This window comes from Neopsephotus bourkii, unplaced genomic scaffold, assembly GCF_033783945.1.
Source record: "Neopsephotus bourkii isolate Nb327-2 ecotype Australia unplaced genomic scaffold, CSIRO-AGI_Nbou_v1 NB_328, whole genome shotgun sequence".
Taxonomy (NCBI): Eukaryota; Metazoa; Chordata; class Aves; order Psittaciformes; family Psittacidae; genus Neopsephotus; species Neopsephotus bourkii.
This window is the reverse complement of record NW_026900836.1, coordinates 892,114-910,569: the sequence shown is the minus strand read 5'-3', so window position 1 is coordinate 910,569 and position 18,456 is coordinate 892,114. Positions and strand designations below refer to the sequence as shown.

Genomic DNA, 18,456 nt, shown 5'->3' with positions numbered 1-18,456 from the left:
ATTGATATGGAAAGCATAACAGAGCTGTGTTTTTTAAAAATGCAGTGTGTTTGTATAACACTGGGAATAAGAATCATGTAGACATTTACACCTGTGACTATATGACTGAGTAGTTAACATAATTTTCTTTGTGGTTCCTGGATACTCTTAGCAACAAAATGGTACACACAAAACTAAAGTTTTGGCAACAAAAATCAAGAGATCAGACAGACAAAAGTACCATCAAACTTTCTGTTGCCAGGCAGAATGCACATAGCATTTTGTGGTAATCAGCCAAACACAGATTCACAGCCTTTTTAGTCTTGTGCAAACTGTTTGGAAAGCAGGTGATTTGATTTTACTTTATTATCACTCTTTGGATTTTTATTTGTCTTAAATAATTCATACATTCTAATAATGTTTATAGAAGAGAAAATTACAAAATTATACTTTTGGAAAAAAAATCTCACAATTATGTAAGTCAATTTAAATTAAAAAGAAAAATCTTGAAGCTTAAAGCTTGTTCAAAAGAGGAACAAGCTTTAAAAAATATGTTTTTTATATGTTTATTTTCTGTCTTTCATAGGCATCATCTCATATTTCTCCTCTGTTTGTCTGACCACTTCCAGTTTGTCCACATTTCCATCTTCAGATCAAGTTGTTCTGGCTTGAGACTGCTTAATTTGAATTGCAACATTCTGTGGAGATAGCCTTATTTTTTTTTCCGTTACAGTTGATAAATGAAAGCAATTGAAATATTCAGTTTCAAGTTCTGTAAAACTTTATCTGATGTTTTACTTGACATCATGGGTTCCCCTAAAGAACCGCATGCCATTTGTTTCCTGTTACTGCATTTGACCCTGCATACAAATATCTAAGACTGATCCAAAATCACCAAGTACTGTAAAGAGATCTGAGTGCATTTTAGGTGGCCTATGATCAGGGCCACAAGCCTCTTTTTGTTGAGATTCCACATAGGCTTATATACTTATCTGGACAAATATCCTTTTCGTTTGATGGAACTCCTACACTGATATAATGATCTGTGAAGGAACATCAGGAGTAAAAGTGCAAAAACATAGGATTAAAATCTACTCGATAATGATGCTGAAATCCTGACAGAAACACACAGAAGCAAAAAATACTGAATGGGAAATAATACAGGGGCTGATAATTGGTCATTAAGTATTTTGAAAAGTAAAGACAAATAATCTGTGTTTGGTCTGGTGGAAAACATAGTGGCCAACAGAGAAAACAGGGTGTGACACAGTTGAAAGAAGAAGAAAGCATGATTGTCATTGCAACAGTCTTTGGATAGAATAATTGTCAATTATGTCAGTAGACATATAGAACCAAAGATTCATCTGTGAAATGACAGTGATAAGGAGCAAGGAATAGAGGCTCATGCTTTCTTATTAAAACAGTTTGATAGGTACTGAGAATCTAGATACCACATACACACAACATAATTACATAATGCGGGCCACTTTGCTTCCTTCCACTTTAAGTGACAGAACACTTTCTCCTCTGGCTTTCCCAGCTTTCTCACTGCTGAAAAGTTCACATACTCTCTTCTTCATATGAATAATTTTGATTTTACTTCTAGTAAAACTGTGTGGAAGTGTTTGTAAAAGATATGACAAGCCATGCAATATATGCTACGTTTCAATATTCCTTTTGTTAGTACCTGGTGCAATCTTTTGTTTTAAAATAAGTTAGAATTTCAAAATGTTGGGCTGGGCTGAAATTACATTCTTTCCAAGTTTTGGGTGTTTAAATTTAGTCACGTAGTGTGAGACATTATGTGACACACTGGTGAAATCCAGACACAAGATTTTGCCTAAAGCTAGTTTCCCACCCTGTATCTACTTATTTTGTTTGAGATCAAGTTAGGTAGAAATTTCCATTTCAGCATCAACAGAACTGAAACATGATCAGTTTATGCCATAATAATATAAATCCTTTCCCCAAAGAAAAAACAGTAAGCCTAATATTTTTATTTTTATAGAGGCAAAACTTGATGATTTGCGCAGAATTTCACATGCTACTTCTGAGTTTGCTTAAAGTTGAAAGCTAGAAACCAAACTCCGAAATAAGAAATACCATATAAATAAAAAAAGGAATAAATTAAAAAAAAAAAAAAAAGAGGAATTTTCATTCCTCCAGACTGAAAATGTTACCTTTTTGGTGAGCCATATTTACGAAACATCAGTATTTTTTCATTCATACCATGAACTGAGAGTAGATAGAAAGATACAGACGGGTGACAGCATAAATGTGCTAAATACTGAATCAGCCCAGTGTACGTACAGATAGAAGTATTCTTATCCAAATAAAAATTTTTAAAAAGTCAAATTTGTTTAAAACATTTTCCACACATTTCTCTATAGCAGTACCATGTGAGGTAATTCTGTAATTGTAACAAATATTTAGCTTCTGTAGACCTTTTTGTTTTAACTTAAAGCAAGTAAAAATAGTAAATTAGCACACAGATGGTCTACTTTAGTTGAAGTCATATGTAGAACTCACACTGATCTTAATTAAAATAACAAAAAATCTTCCTCTTTATGACAGAATCCTCCATTATGATCTCATTGTACGTCAATGTCGCAAAGATTATGAATGGATCATAAAAATACAGCTAAGCACAGAAGAGTGAAAAGTAGTCATTCTTGTACACAGCAAAGTCAATGGATGTCTAGCTATTTAGCAGGTGAAGACTCAGCTCTTCAGTTAAAAACTCTTATATATCCCATTAATAACACAACAGAGAAAACAGCTGATGGATTTCTTTGAAACCGTATCAGAATGGGTGAACTCACTCTCCTGAACAAGGCAAGAAAACAGTCACCAACTGAGTAAAGTGAATGGCTGACATAATGATAGATGGCCAGATGGTTTTACCACAAAAATAATGACCTGTCCCCAAACAGCAGAACACAGTCCTCGAGCATAAATATCTTGACCCTGCCTGCAACAGAAAATAGATAATAAGCCAGTTGAAACTGAAGGCCCCCCACAGCTGTTTTGGGTGGGGTTTTTTTTTTTCATACTCTCAGCTATTCTCTCCACTGAGGAAAGAAAAATAACTATTACAACTGAAACCAGGACAAATGGTTTTGTTAATTCCAGAGTCTGTTTTTCCATCTGTCTGTCCCACATTAATAACTTCTTAAACTTTTATTCAATCCTTAACAAAAGGTACAGGAAGGGTTCCAGTCTCAGAGATAGTCTTTCCTTTTCATCATATATGAAAGTTTTTAGATGGGTAGATAAGGTAAACTTTGAGGAAAAAATAACAGTCTCAGTTCAGAAGCGCTTGGAAAGCATGAAAAACAACAACAGTACATCCTACGTCTTTCCCAGACAATGATTTGATGGTGCAGAATATACCTCTGGGTGTGTTGGAAGGGATATTGGAGCTGTGATAGGAAGAATTAGTGAAATTACTGTAGAATAGCTCTAGGCAAAGAAAATGTCAAGTAGACTGCTGGAGTCATGAAAATTTTGTTGAATGACACATATTCTTAGAAAATAAGATTTCATTTACTCCTCTGCTCATAGTGCATTTTGCTCTTCATTTTATTTTTCAAAATAAAAAAATAAAAAATAAAACTTTTTTTGGTAAAATTTCACTTGTTTTCATCTTTCTGTGGATTAGATTGATTCCAAAACAAAATCAAGATTTCAAAACAAAAATTTATATAAGCTTTTAGGTGAAAACATAGAGGTATGTTTCTCTCATGTTCTTCTTCTTTGTCAAAGAATTTAACTCATTCTAATAATTTGGACGGAATCTAATCTGACCTAACAAGATTAGAACACTAGAACATTACACATAAAACACTATAAAGTGTCACCTTTAAAGAAAAATTGTACTAAGAAGAGTAACAATAGGTCTCAAGTGTTAAATACATGCATATGTTCATATGGTATAAGCATGCATAAAAGAGAGATAAATGGTTTAAGAAAAATATATTGAATCATTTTTCATGGCTATATAACCATGTCTACATTACACGGAAATCTGAACCTTTCTTATATTGTCTGGAATATATTTGTCATTGGAGTCAGGATAAAAGTTCAGAGTTCTCCTACTCACTTTACTATATCAGACCACAGTCTCTTTTTCCTTCCAGGTTCCTTGAGCTCCTGATTTCTTTCTCACCCCAGTCAACTGTCATTCCCAGTTCTTTTACTGATTTTTCTTCACCAACAGATTCCATTCAGTTTCTTCCTACTACTTCTTATCTGCCTGACTTCATCTTGTGAGAAGCCTTTGTACCACACTGAAGAGGCTTCACTTGAAGCCGTCATCAATATATTCATGGAACAATGACAGGAAAGTGAATCAGGGACATGATGATCATGTCTGAGAAGAGGAACTTGCAGTCAGAAGGGATGATGAAGACACTGCAATAAATTGTTGGGGATTTTTCTCTAAACAAAATTCCTTTGGCAGCCCTGGATGAGAGGAATGTTCATAATTAGCACAGAAGACGACTGCCTGCTTCAGTGAAGGGCAATTCTACACCATTCAGATAAGGTTTTGATTCTTCTCCCTAAAGCTACAGCAGCAAATTTGGATTCCTCATTCATAACTGGTAATGAAATGAAGCAGAGCCTACTTTAAATGCTACAGAAGTGTACAATAGAACAAGCTTTGTGGTACTGATTCAAAATAGGCTGAATACATTTGGTGTTTTTTTTTTCCAGTTTTCTGGGACACAAGGGGAGAGCGTACCATAGAACCATGAACAATTTGGGTTGGAAGGGACCTTCAAAGGGCATCTAGTTCAACACCCCTGCAATGAGCAGGGACATCTTCAACTAGATCAGGTTGCCCAGAACCACATCCAGCCTGGCCTTGAATGTCTCCAGGGATGGTACATCTACCACATTTCTGGGAAACCTGTTCCAGTATTTTGCCACCCTCATTGTAAAATATTTATTGCTTGCATCCAGCCTGAATCTCCCCTTTTTTACTTGAAAACCATTACCCTTCCCCTATCACAACAGGCCCTGCTAGAGTCTCTCCCCATCTTTCTTATAGACCCCTTATAACAACTGAAAGGCTGCAGTGAGGTGTAACTACGATTTTAAGTACCAAGTATATGGCAGCCTCTTACTGAAACATTTGCAACAGTATCTCTCTAACAGAGTAGGCCTTTGCACTGTTAGATACTTGGGACATTGAAGGTTAATTTTCCAAAATAGGGTAAAAGCAGTTTACAAATCTTAACTATTACTTGTTAAATAGTGCTTATTATCTGTTTGGATGTATGATGAAAATGGTAATCTCCAAACAGATGGATCTAGAAAAAAAAAATAATGCCAAAACATCATTTAAATATACTAGTCCAAACTACTTTGAGCTTTCTTGAAACATTTTCTAAAACATACTTAATATGCCACAGACTGTGACTGGTTCTGTTGTTTAGTCAGGAATCTGAACTCTCTTAAGCCACAGTCCAGGAAAAGTTATCTCATAAAATACTATTTCACCCTCTAACATTTTTGTCCAAAAGACTCTGAAAAGCAAGAAGACAAAGTTCAATATTCTGATCAATAATTCATGTTCAAAAGCAAGATTCATGACATCAGCAGTGTTAAAAAATGTTTTAAAAGGTGCATTATTTTCTCAAGTGTATTACATTTAAATGTAATTTCTTCATGTAAAAAGTGGGATATATTTCTTAAGATCTAGTTTTCCAGAAGAATCTTTTCAGTTTTGCAGAAATGTGAAAAAAATAGAAGGTAAATTGTTCTGTTAAGTAGCAGCCATATGCTGGAATTAACTGTTAAACTCATGTTCTAGTAGCCTCTGATCAACACAACAAACTTTCTATGCATGTTAAAATCCCATGACTTTCTTCCAAGAAATATAAATACTTCAGCTCACTGAAATCAGGCTAAATATATTTTGCAGCTCTAATCACATGTCATGTCTTTCTTCAGTTCCTCATCTGCTTGAGCTGTAAAATATTTTCAAATACCTTCTGTGTTTTGGTGTCAATTTCAGTGAAATGGTCTCCAGAATAAGTTTCTACACAAACACACAATGTAATCCAATGACATCCAGGTTTACCTGAGAAACACAGGGCAGAAAAGACCAGACTACTTCGGTATTAGTCATCACTTTTGATCATCGCTCATGAAAGAAAATTGCTTCCTACTTTTGGTCCTAAGGAGAACCAAAGTTTGTTTGTTTGTTTTTTTTTTTTTTTAAATGCAGTCTAGGTTCCCCCAAATTATGTTAGTGGATAATAAAATAGCATGATCCAAAGAGGTAAATCCAAAATCCACAAAGGAAAATATTTGAAAAAAATATTACCTTGTTATTTTGATTGGTGCACTGAGTTGTGAGGAAAGTGAAGTGAAAGGAAGGAAAGGGAAGAGGAAAGGAGCTAATCCAGAGGTGGCTGCAGAGTATTAGTCTCAAAGGTAGACAGCTATGCTGTAAGGATACAGTATATCTCCTGAAGCATAGCTGAATAAGGATTTAACAGGTATTTGCCATCATTTATAATTGTTGAAAAATTATGCCACTTATCATGTCTAACAGGGTAAGAAGTTAGTTTGTTATGCTCATGGGACAGAAGGTTTTAGCAGGAAAACACTATGTAGACAGTTTCCTTCTATTCTACAAATACTGGATTTGTCTTCACTTGTATTCTACAAATACTAAATGAGCCCATTGTAATGGTGTTGAGCTCTTCTGATGAAGTTGAAAATGCAGCTGTTGTAACACATTTTTCCATGGCTTTGTAAGCCAAATCTGAACAGAGCTTTAAATAATTCTCTTTCCTTCTACTTTCTTTCTAGGTCTCTTAATTATACATGAAAATAAGTGTGTACGAAATATATTCAGGTTTCACATCTTATTTTCATTTGAATTTGGAGTTCTGTGATTATTTTGTTTTACTTATCTGACATATTTAGACTAACAGGAAGTGAGAAAGGCAACGCTTATAGCTGCCATAGTGTTTTTGCTTAAAGACGTGCCATGCACATGTCATGTAGCTAATATTGACTGGGATAATTCCTAGTTTTGCTTTAAAAGAAACATAAAACTTCCCATGACATCATTTTTTGTGGATTCAGGCCTTCCCTGAACATTCTGATTGATGCCTTTTATACATAAGATTGTTTATGATGACAATGTTGTGAAGTAGTAGTTGTTACCATAATACTGAAGGCAATAATTGTTACCATATTTAGTACAGGTGAAATAAGAGAAAAAAGGAAAAAAAAAAAAAAGCTATTTTCTTTGGTTTTGTTTTTTTTTTTATAATTTTGTTTTCTTGTTTGATCCTCTACTTTTGATAAACTCACCAGGTTTGACTCCTGTATTTCATCTACAGGTGAGCTGTTTTCATCAGCTACTATTGGAGGATGATTTGATAGGCCTCTATGCTCAATTGTTCCACAACACTTTTGTGAATAGTGGGAGAACTTATTCAGTTGTATAAAAGTTAATTGGAAGACATTGGAAAACTGATAGTCTTCCCCCAGATCTGATAAGCAACTTAAGGCAAAAGATATGCTTGGATTCTAATATGATGCAAGCTGTATCAGCAGTTTTCACCAAAAGAATCACAAGATTTTAGTGAAGATTTTATATGCATAGATTAATATGCATTGGTAAGGTAGAGGAATTTTGGGACAACAGCTATGTAGGAAACTGAACTAAATTGAAACACATCAGCATTGTAAGCCACTAAATCATTTGATTTCCCTAAATTTCCAAAATCATATATCCAGGGATAAGCATATGTGGAATTTGAACAGAGGAGATCTTTGCTTTTATTTTATATACAAACTTTTCTTCAGATGTGTCCTCTATGGAATTAATTATCTTACAGACAAAAACTTGCACTGCTTGCTCAAAACCACTTTGTTCACAGAAACAGTGTCCCAAAATCAATGGCAAAATTATTGAGTATGAGAAAACGAAGACTATGGTTGCAAGTGCTGATGAAGTAGAGATTCTTTCATTGAAACAGGGCATACTACGCTCCAGTTGAAAGAAGTATGACATTTCCCAGGAAAAGAATTTATTGTTTTAAACATAAAAATAATGTATGTCCAGACCACTGGGTGACACTATTTTTGCGTTTGATACTTTTATTCCGTGGAAATATTTCTAGCAAATTACACCCTTTTGGAAGACAGCAGACAGTTTGAGCTGGAAAACTAATCCATAAAAATAAACACAATCTGGCCATTGTCTCTACTTTTTCCTTTTCTATTCACAGAAACTGGGAGATGTTAAGTGTTTTCACAGGAGTGAAAGAATACAACAGTCAGCTTTTCACCACTTATGATTAGCTCTTGAAGTATTGTCAGGGAAATGGAAATCATTCCTTTCACCCAGTTTTGCAGGCAATCAAATGGTATAATTCAGGATTTCTTTGTTATCATACTAATGTGACGTGAACCTATGAAATACTATTTAGTGCTTTGTATTATTTTTGCCGTACCCTATGTGCTGAAAAGATCAAGGAATGATACATGCTTGTATTCTTTAGATGTGACTTTTAAATCTACTAAAAATACAATTCAGTCAGAGATGATAGAAGCCTTTGAGGGGATAAAGGAATTGCTGACACTGTGTCTGAAATGAAATTGGAGATTTTAAAAAGGGTGGGTAAAATCAGCATCTGCCTCCTACCATGTCTTTACCAGGAAAGGGAAAAAAAAGTTTCTAATCTTTCCAAACAGTGTTCAACTTTTAGTCCATACATAAAAAATCTAGAGGGGCTTCTACAGCTTAAAGCACAGATCCATAGATTTTTAAGGTCAAAAAGAACTACCATGATCATCTTATCTGACCCACAAATAACTTAAGCTATTAAATTTCACCTCTCATTCCTGTAATAGGGCAATTATTCTTTCCTGTTATGTAAGCGACTGTTATTGAGCCAAATGTGAATTGCTTTGTTTGTCCTTGGAAAGACCCTCTAAAAAAGGTGCTACTATCCTGCTATAAACCAATTCAATTTATTAAATTCATCTGGATTGCCTGCTCCCTCAGTGAGATTGCTTCAGTCCTTCAGGTTTCTACTACAGCATATGAGCAAAAGGATTGTTTACATCCCTAAGGAGAAAGAAAGCCCATGCAAAGCTGGAAGTTATCTGATTGCATCTATTCTACTTCCACCAGACCAGCAGCTCATCTTAGCAGAACCCTGCATCAGGCCTGCAATGTTAGGATTTAGCTACCTCCATGTTTTGCGACAGTTCAATGATATTGGTATAATAAAAGAAAACATTTTCTATTACCAGATTGCTACTTCCTGCATTTTTGGAACTCTATAATCCCAAACATACATTACACATGCTTTCAGTCAAATATGCATATAGGTAAGCATACATTACCCAAATGTTTTTGCTGTTGATGTTTCTAAATATCTTTAATGCCTTAAACTGTAAATATATAGAGGAAGGTTTGGAAGTCCTTGTTATTATTATATTTTATCCCTCTGTTTATAAAATTCTATTCAGACAATTTTCCATTTCCATATCTCTTTCAGCAAAAACCAGCATTTATGAAGTTTGCTGGATTTCCTCAAAAGCTGATAAGTTGGCATGTTGGACTTGGTAATTAGGGAAGGTTAATTTTCTTCCTACAGTTTTTAAATTTAAAATTCCTGGGATTACCTTTGGGTGTAATAATTTGATTTAAGATGCTATAAATTGCTTTGTGCATATTTATAATTTCAAGCCTGTGAAAGTTGTTACTTAAGTCCATGGAAACCTTTGTGCACCTAAAATTACATTTAAAACTACCAAAACTTTGGGTTTAAGCTCTACTTTGGCACAGGATAAGTAGGCAAATGATGCAGGCATTTGACAAGAAACTGATACAACAGGACACTGTGCTAATTTCTATAGCTTGTATGTAAAGCCAATCACATCTTCTGTTCAACACACACACACACAGAATTTCCTATGTGCCATCTGGGGTGACCCTGATAAGATTTCCTAGCAGAGCTTTCTCAATCAAGTCTCTCTGAACCTGGACACTTGTGCCATTACCTGGCTTGCCCCTGAGCCTCAGCAGCCAAATACCCAGGATGCACAGAGAGATGCACAGATCTTTGACTGTTTTAAATAAATATAAACAATGACACCTCACATGATTGGGGGGGGGGTGTTTGTTTTTTTGGTTTTTTTTTATGATTACTTGATTGTATTGCAGGCAGATGGATGAGTAAATATGGTAGCTACAACCTGCTAATCAAAGGCAAAATTAATGCTACTAAGAAACCTGACTCATTCTGATTTATTAGCCATCTGTCTCTATCCTCATTATCTATAGTCCTCTTCATCCTGTAGCTGGACCAGACAACACAGTCATCCAGTCAGTCCAAGAAACAAATTCCTCAAGAGCTGGCTCATACTTGTGATCTCAACAGCTTAAAATTTCTGGTTCTAAGAGTGCTAAAAAGTCTTTATTTGATACCTTGTGTATCCATACAACATGAGTACCTCAGAATAAATAAATGGTATCATATCAGGTTTTGTTTCATTTTTAGCTGCTCATGTTATCAGCAACTAATTAAAAGATTTATAGTCATAAAGATGTAACAGTGACAAACAGCAAACTAGTGAACAACCTGCTGCAGAAACAAAGCACTTCTCCACTTGGTAATTTTTGAATACTGATAGTCAATCATTTTGCCTCATTTGGTAAATAAACTTTTTTACCCTGAATGGCTATAAAAGTCCAGGTATGTCAATACCAAATAATTCTGGATTTATAACTGTTGGCTGAAGAAACCTAAGTCTTCAGATTTGTGTAATTTCTCCACTTAAAGTTTATTTTTGAAGAAACAATAAAGTAATGATCTTGTCACCAGCTTGTCAGCTTTGCCCTTTTAGCTGCTGAAAGGCAAAACAAATCATGCTAGTAAATACCTTGATTATAGTGAAAGCTCAGGAAAATAACAGGTTTTCTGAAATAAGTATTAGGTGTTTCTCTCAAGAAATAGTAATACTGGTTTTATTTTATTTATGTGATTTATATTATTCAGAATTGATAAAAAGCGCTGAAAGACAACACAGGTAATTTTAAATAATATAAATACTGCAGATGGCTAATTTGACCATATCATTTTATTTATGGATAATTTTCAATTACAAAACTCTATCATGTATTGCTTGTAGTGAGTTATGGAACATTCTCTCTATTGCAGCATTGTACAACATCAAAAAAATCCAAAAGGATTCTTTAATAATATGGGTTTAATAAAGATAAGGTTAGTCTTTCAAATGTTCTGAGAGTGAAGATAACTCTTTTGCTTTTCATAAAAACTTCAATACACTGTTTTGCCTTTTGTTTTTAATCTCTTCACTTTTCCTTGCTTGTATCTTTGTCTGGAATCGTGATTAAAATTATCAAATATAGAATGAGATAGCTCATTATTTTTCCCTAATATAAACTGAGAGATGTTGCGAAGCCTTCTTTAATTTGAGGGTGCAGGCTGATTTTAAACCAAAATTTTGAGTAAATTAGTGATAAGTCCAAACCTGGGGTGCTTATCTATACAGAGCTTCTGTTAGTGGATGCACATCCACCATACACCACTAACAATGAAACTCAGTGAGCAGAACACACTGCTATAAATTTGCTTGTTCATATAGCCAAAATGGGTATTAGTAATCTTCTAATCTGCCTTTCAAGGCCTTCTGATAAACTCAAAAGACTCTGAAATACATACAGTTGTCTGCAAGTCGTACTATGCCTGCAAATCTTTGCTGAATCTTTTTGAAGCAAAACCTTTAAAATTACTGGGAAATGGAATGGAAAATTTTTCCTTTCCTTAGGAGCAAACCATGCAGCTAGCTAAGCACACCTCTATTTTTAGAGAAGTGTTCTCTAGAAACACTTACAAGACTTTTTTTAGCCATAGTTTAGCTGAATGAAATAAATACAAGTGAAGAAATAATAGAAGATTTGAAATAAGAATTTTCTGAATATTTTACCTTGTTACAGCAGCTAGGGAAAGCTATGCAGGCAGTACAATTTGAGGGGGTGCATGTGACAGGGAGTTTTAGTTTTTTTTCTGAGCATGCCATTTATAATAAAGAGAAAAAAAACTTCCACTCTAAGTCCGATGATTTCCATTTATTTGTTCCTTAGTATAAATTTCCTTTACAACTAAAGAAAGAAGTTTAACTTCTTTGTGCATCACTCCTCTCTCTGCAAATAAGTATAATAAAATCTCCTTTCTTCTGTGCATTGTTTGCCTTATTTTTCCTTTCAAACTAGAAAATATTTTGAACAGATACTTACCCACTTTATGAAAAGACACTCAATTTTCCCTTTAGACCTCAATCTTCTTCAATAAGAACAATAATAATAATTCAGAATCTATTATCTATGTCAGGAATCAGAGAAGAAGTTCTTCATTTGATTTGACTGTCTCTAAAAGGATTTCTCCTTGAAATGATTTGTTTAATAGACTGGGGTTTTGTAATAATTTCCCTCAGGGATTTATTTTTTTTTTTAATGAAATCTGTTGTGTTCTTTGTTTTTAACTCTATTTCCTCATGTTTTAAAAAAAGGCTTCAGTATGAAGGGTCCCATATAACTGTGGATAGAAGGGATGATTCAGCTTTTAGGATATCATTACTTGAGAAAACAATCACTCAGCCTGAAGTTTTCCCCAGTAATTATTACTCATTATAATTTCTTTAGAGAGCTCCTCCTTTTTTAAAGATTTAATTCCTTATGCAGTTGCTCAGGCCTCTGTGCTCGATGGGAAGGGGCGGGTGGATCCAGAGCAGCAGGTGGCCCTGCTCTGAGAGGAGAACTAGCAGCAGGCACCCACATTTAGGCCAGGGAAAGGTGAGTGTGTGAAGTATGTGTCTTCAAGACAGCAGGTCAATGTTACAGCTGACACAGGACACTGGGGAGGTGGGGTGGTGCTGTCTTCAGCGGGGCAGAAGTGATGGTGGAATAAGGCAGGCCCTGGCTGGGCAGGGGCTGGCTCATGGTGTGTCGGCCACGTGGTTACACCCAGGGGGATTGCTCCCTACTGCGTGTTGGAAGCCATCAGGGCTATGCCAACTTTCAGTGATTTTCATAATGTATTTACAAGGCTTGTTTGTATGCCTAAGTCACCTCTAATGCCTACTGATACAGGCGCTCACTGTATCTTCTGAGTGCAATTTAATGTTGTGATAAATACAAGAACCATTTTTTTTTTCACTTCCGTATGGCGTACAATGATGTGCTGTCTTTTGCTTGGTATACTTCATTTTACTTACTTGTAAGCTAGTTTTCTGGTCTGCTGACTGTTCATGCCCACACTGATATGAAGTAATTTCTGCAGTGAAGTCCTGTGGGTGGCTGTAGATTTATAAAGGTTGAAATATGTGTAGACTGCAGTAGACCATTTCTTTTCCTGTCCAAGTCAGTAAAATCCTCTGATGAAAAAGAAAAAAAAAAAAAATCTCCTTCTATGCATTGTATTTTCTCCTGCTAAATGCTGTGGTTATCCACAGTTTTGGGGTGTCAAGGCTATGGAATAATAACTGCTATTCTATTTCTAAGGAAGTACAGGGTTTTTTCCTCATTTTTTTTAATTTTTATTTTCCATTTTTTCTTTTTTCTTCACCACCTGTGTTAAAGTGATCCATACCTCAGCTTCTCTTTCAAATGCTCTCTGATTCCACAGAGTAGGTATACTCCTGGCGTGCCACTGAGAGAATTTGCAGGGGTCTCCTGCTGTTTAGATAATGGAGAGATCTGTTAACATAGCTGTTTCTCAGACAAATGCCGAGGGTGATTTACAGGCCATGAAATATTCTTTGAACAGCCATGTAGTGCAGGAGGATTGTGGGTTTTGACAGACCTGATACTATGTTACTGAGGTAATGGGGAATTTTTCTGCTGATTGAGGAAAGGTTGCCTTGTATTTCCATGTGAAACAGAGAAATCATGATACAAATTTTGCCAAAATCTTGCGTTTATCATCTTTAGCATACCTGTATCATTGCCTCATGTCCCTTTAAAAGAACCACATTCTTATTCCACTTTTTGCTTTAATTCTTAAATAATGCTTTCCTTAGCAGCAGTATTATTTTTGAAAGACAGATTTGAGTCTAATTCGTAATATGCAGAAATGCCACTCTAAAGAAATCAGAGTATATAAACACATTTGTCAGTAGAATAATTAGTATAATACTTATTTGAATAGATTGCAATTTATGTGTATTAGCATTGTTTATATATTAAACAAATGTTATCCAGATCTCAGTATGTGGATTAACAGAGATTCACAGAGGGCAAGGGAGCTTGCTCTGTTTACATAATGTGGCTGTCTAATTTTATGAATATATGCCTTTCTATACTCTTCATTAAAAAAAAAAAACAAAAAAACCCAAAAAAACTAACAACAACAACAAAAAAACCCAGAACCAACAAACACTCACAAAAACCCCCACCAGAACAACCAATTTCAAATTAATTAACTTGTTATACGTCTGTAAGCCTGAGGCTCTTTTTTTCTCTGAAACCAAGAGTAAAAACATTAAAGAAGGACCATATGCATAGCTAAAATTTAAGCCATAGAGGGTCACACAGAAATGAAACAAGTGCAGATGTCTACAAGTCCATGCAACACAAACTTTTCTCATGCACTTAAAACCATTAATTAGAGAGCTAGGTGTGGACAATTGTTTCCACTGGAGAGGGGCATATAACAATGTGCTCTTCTCAGTCTGGATTAAAACATGCAAGAATTCCAGATTTGCTTCCTTGCCTATTAGTTTAGAAGCTGACTATGAATGACTTCTTAATTACTTGCTCTTGTAGCATTTTAAGTATTCTGTATGGAATTCAGAAGGAGGAAGAATGGTTTAATGTAATTGTGCAATAACTGAAAGCAAAGAGAGACTGTAAAAACACAAGTGGCTCTGAAGATCTGAGCTGTTTAGAGGGACCTGTTGGAAGTATTGTGCTTGAGATGGAATTCAAGGCTGTGAAACTTTGCAAGCATAGTTCTTATACTTCTTACTACTTTGGGTGGGATTCTCCATGTCTTTCTGTGAAAAAGGCCTGATTATCTTCCTTGAATGATTCATAGCAGGGATGTGTGTGTGTGTGTGTGTGATGCAGTTCTAAAGGATGACAGAACATGAGTTAGCAAGCCATGAAATTAATAGGAAGGGTTTAAAGAAACTAGATCTTCACAGAGAACTGGAGATCTTCTTTCTCCTTAAGAGTCATTGCCAAGATGAAGAGAAAATACCTTGGCAAAGCAGAAAGATCTGTTTTCAGATAATAACCTTTTATTATGACTTTGTTTTGTGATATCAGTGAGCTGATTAGTTGTCCTTGGCATGCAATAACCTGAAAGGAACAGGACAGGTGATTTGATTTATGAACAGTTCTAACTTTACTTGAAATTTGGGAGTTAGGAATGTTTCCTCTCTGACATTTGCTTCTGTGTGAGTGCTGTCAATTTCACATGAGGTGACAATGAAATTAACATGTCTGGGTTTGTGCACAAAGTTGTGTAATTTATTGTCTATTCAAAGCTTAGTTTCTACAGAAAGAATAAAAACCAAAGAGGGGAAATAGCCAAAGCTCAAACCACAATTAACACTGCCTCTATCACAAATACATTTTCTGGAATGAGCTGGTTCCTATTTGCAAAGATATAATAGGACAGCATATTCATGTAGTTCATAAACTTGACTCTTCAGTTCAAAAAGTAGAAATACTTTGAAGGTAGGCACAAGCCATTCTTTTGCTTTGGTCATGTTATTGAAGATAAAATTCATATATATTTTAGTGAAGATATTTATGGACAGTATCTTAAAAGCCAGTAGACAGAAAGAAACATGAATATAACATCCTTGATTTCAGTGGAAGCAAAATAAAGCTTTTAAATTGAGGGAATGGGGGGGGAATGTGTGTGAGAGAGACACACATAGGTGAATAGAGATTTCTTTCAGTCAATAATTTTCATAAACTTACAAAGAACAACAAAATATAAAGCCAGAAACATTCCCTGTGTAATAGTATTTTTATTAAACGAGCAAAATGAAAGACTAAGGGTAAAGACAGTTAACGGAGAAAGGGATTAGATTCAGTGTCAAGAATATTTGAAATGTCAATTACTTCAGTTTAAGAAGGAAAAAAAAAAAAAAGTCACCCCAAAACTTCTATCTGCTCATAGTTTTATGCACTGCTTCTTTGAAATATGGAGGTTTTTGCATTCTTTCCCCAGTATTTATGGAAAATACATACAGTTGTGGCTGCAAAGCTGTAAAAATCTGCAAACATAATATTAAACATTCTTGAGTCTACTCTATCAGCAAAATGCAATATGCATACACACATGCAACTGCTACTCTTTTTAAGTTAGATAACGTTTGGCACTAGAGGCATGACTAAGTGTTGTTGAAAACAAGTAAGGGTCCTTAAGCGTATCCAGAATGGCTACATCTTTTGTATTCTATAAAGTTCAGGGAAGACGACTTTGTCCAAGTGTTTAATGATGGAGATCAATGTATTTCATTCATGTGAAGGGGAGTAAGACATCATTCCATTAATAGGTAAAAATGGTAAAACTAGTAATTTATGTTAATTAGTTTACACTGAGTGGGAATGAGAATAAAACAGGACCATGATATCGGAGCTGTTGCAATAGTACTTGGAAGACAGACATGAAAGAAATGCAGTGGCTGAAACTTGAATGTGGAGTTGTGGTCCAAAGTTCTGGGACTTTCTTTTTGCTATGTTATTTTCTTTAGAAGATTTAGTGGTAATCTAAAATATAAAATACTTTTAGCGGGAAAGTATCCTATCAGTAGTAATTCATGACGTGAAGTATGAAGTCAATTTAAAATAATATTATTTGAAAAGAAGTTGGAACCACAATAAGAAAAACACAATATGTGGAAACCAGTAAGCATGTGATCCTCACACTTACTTCCACCTCCCAAAAATGGAGTATAAATCAAGCAAGGTTCAATAAGAATTTTGCCCTATAAAACTTTAGTACAAGCCAGCATTAAATCACCAGCTATCCTCAACTCTGATTGCAACCCTCCTACCCAAATAATTTCTTCTGGCTCCACAGAAAACAAAGTATAAACTGTGAGCCAAGCCAGTGGTATAGCAAAACCCTGGCCTAGGTTCAGAATTATACTTCCATTAGAAAAAGGGGCAGGGTTTTGACTAGAATTGGGCTTCATAAGCCCTTGGTCTTCAGAGTAAAAGCAGTATTCTTTCTTGGTTACTTACCTTGCTATTTCCTCAACTGCTAGTGCTGTATTTTATTTGCTGTTCATTCTTTCGCCCTCTCTCTTAAAATTTATTGTACTTTATCTACATATTTATTGTCTCTACTGCATAGTTGCTATTTCATGCTGTAGGAAGACTGAAGTCTATAAAGGTAGCATTCCATGCCAATTTTGAGAGGGCATGAGCAAAAATTAATTCTTCCTAGTAATTTTTTCATTAGTTTAGTTCTGGCATGTAACTTTCACCCTATTTTTTTTTTTAAGATTTATTCAGTCTTTACGTTTATCTTATTAAGATATGTGAAGACTCTGCCAAGAGTGTCAGAATTTAGTGCAAGACTTCTTTGCATCATATGTCACACAGAATCTTGAATTAATGCATCTGACATACTTCAAAATTAACTAGAAACATTTTTGCTGTAAGAAAAGCTGGCTTGTAGTACTGTTATGTGATAGTGCTGTTACGTGTTCCCTTCCCTGACACATTGTGTCAAAATAAAAAAATATTTAAAAAGAAAATAACAAAAAAAACCAAGGAAAAACACCCCAAGCCCCAACAACAAGAACAACAAATAAAACACAAACAGCCCTCCCTCCAAACCCTTTACTTCCTATTAAATGAAGATACTTCCACACCAAACTGTCAATTTTATTTTCCTTCCTTGAGTCAGGCTGTTCAAAGGCCCAGACATACCACATAAGATGTGAACTTCAGTTGCTAGTGCAATAAGGAAAATAAATAGAGCAAATAAGGCATAGCTAGTGGATAGGCAGAAGAAGTATGCAGTTATTTGACATTGTTTATATGCGTTTTATTGGGTCATTTGGCAAGTGCTCACACTATTTTGACATTTAGATGTTTATTTAGAATAAAATATATATGCAGTTAGCTAGAAAAAGAGATCTTGAAGTGAAGCACTGCTTTAATGTTGCTGTCCACTGTGTATTTCAACAAATGGAAGACAATATTTCAGAGGCCTGGGTGAATATGTCAGATTTCTTGAATCTACTGCAAACTCTCACTCAAGGTGTAAAATAACAAAATCTAAAAGAACTATTTGAGAAACTTACTGAATGTGTGCTCATCCTCGAGTGACTGGTGCTGGCTGGAAGAAAAGAAAATTAGAAGGCAAAAATATGCCACATAGGACCAAATGCCTGTGAGGAAATAAAGATTGTACACACAGGATCACTCTTCTTTTCAACAACAAA

The 18,456-nt window shown here is 35.0% G+C and overlaps 1 long non-coding RNA gene across 1 annotated transcript in view; it reads right to left on the bottom strand.

Annotated features, from left to right (window-relative positions):
* Window positions 1-16,165: 16,165 nt before the first annotated feature.
* LOC133209288 (uncharacterized) overlaps window positions 16,166-18,456 on the bottom strand; it is a 40,208-nt gene continuing 37,917 nt past the window's right edge. Inside the window, exon 3 of the long non-coding RNA XR_009724646.1 lies at window positions 16,166-16,272. This is a non-coding gene — a long non-coding RNA (uncharacterized LOC133209288). The remainder of the gene's footprint in view (window positions 16,273-18,456) is intronic.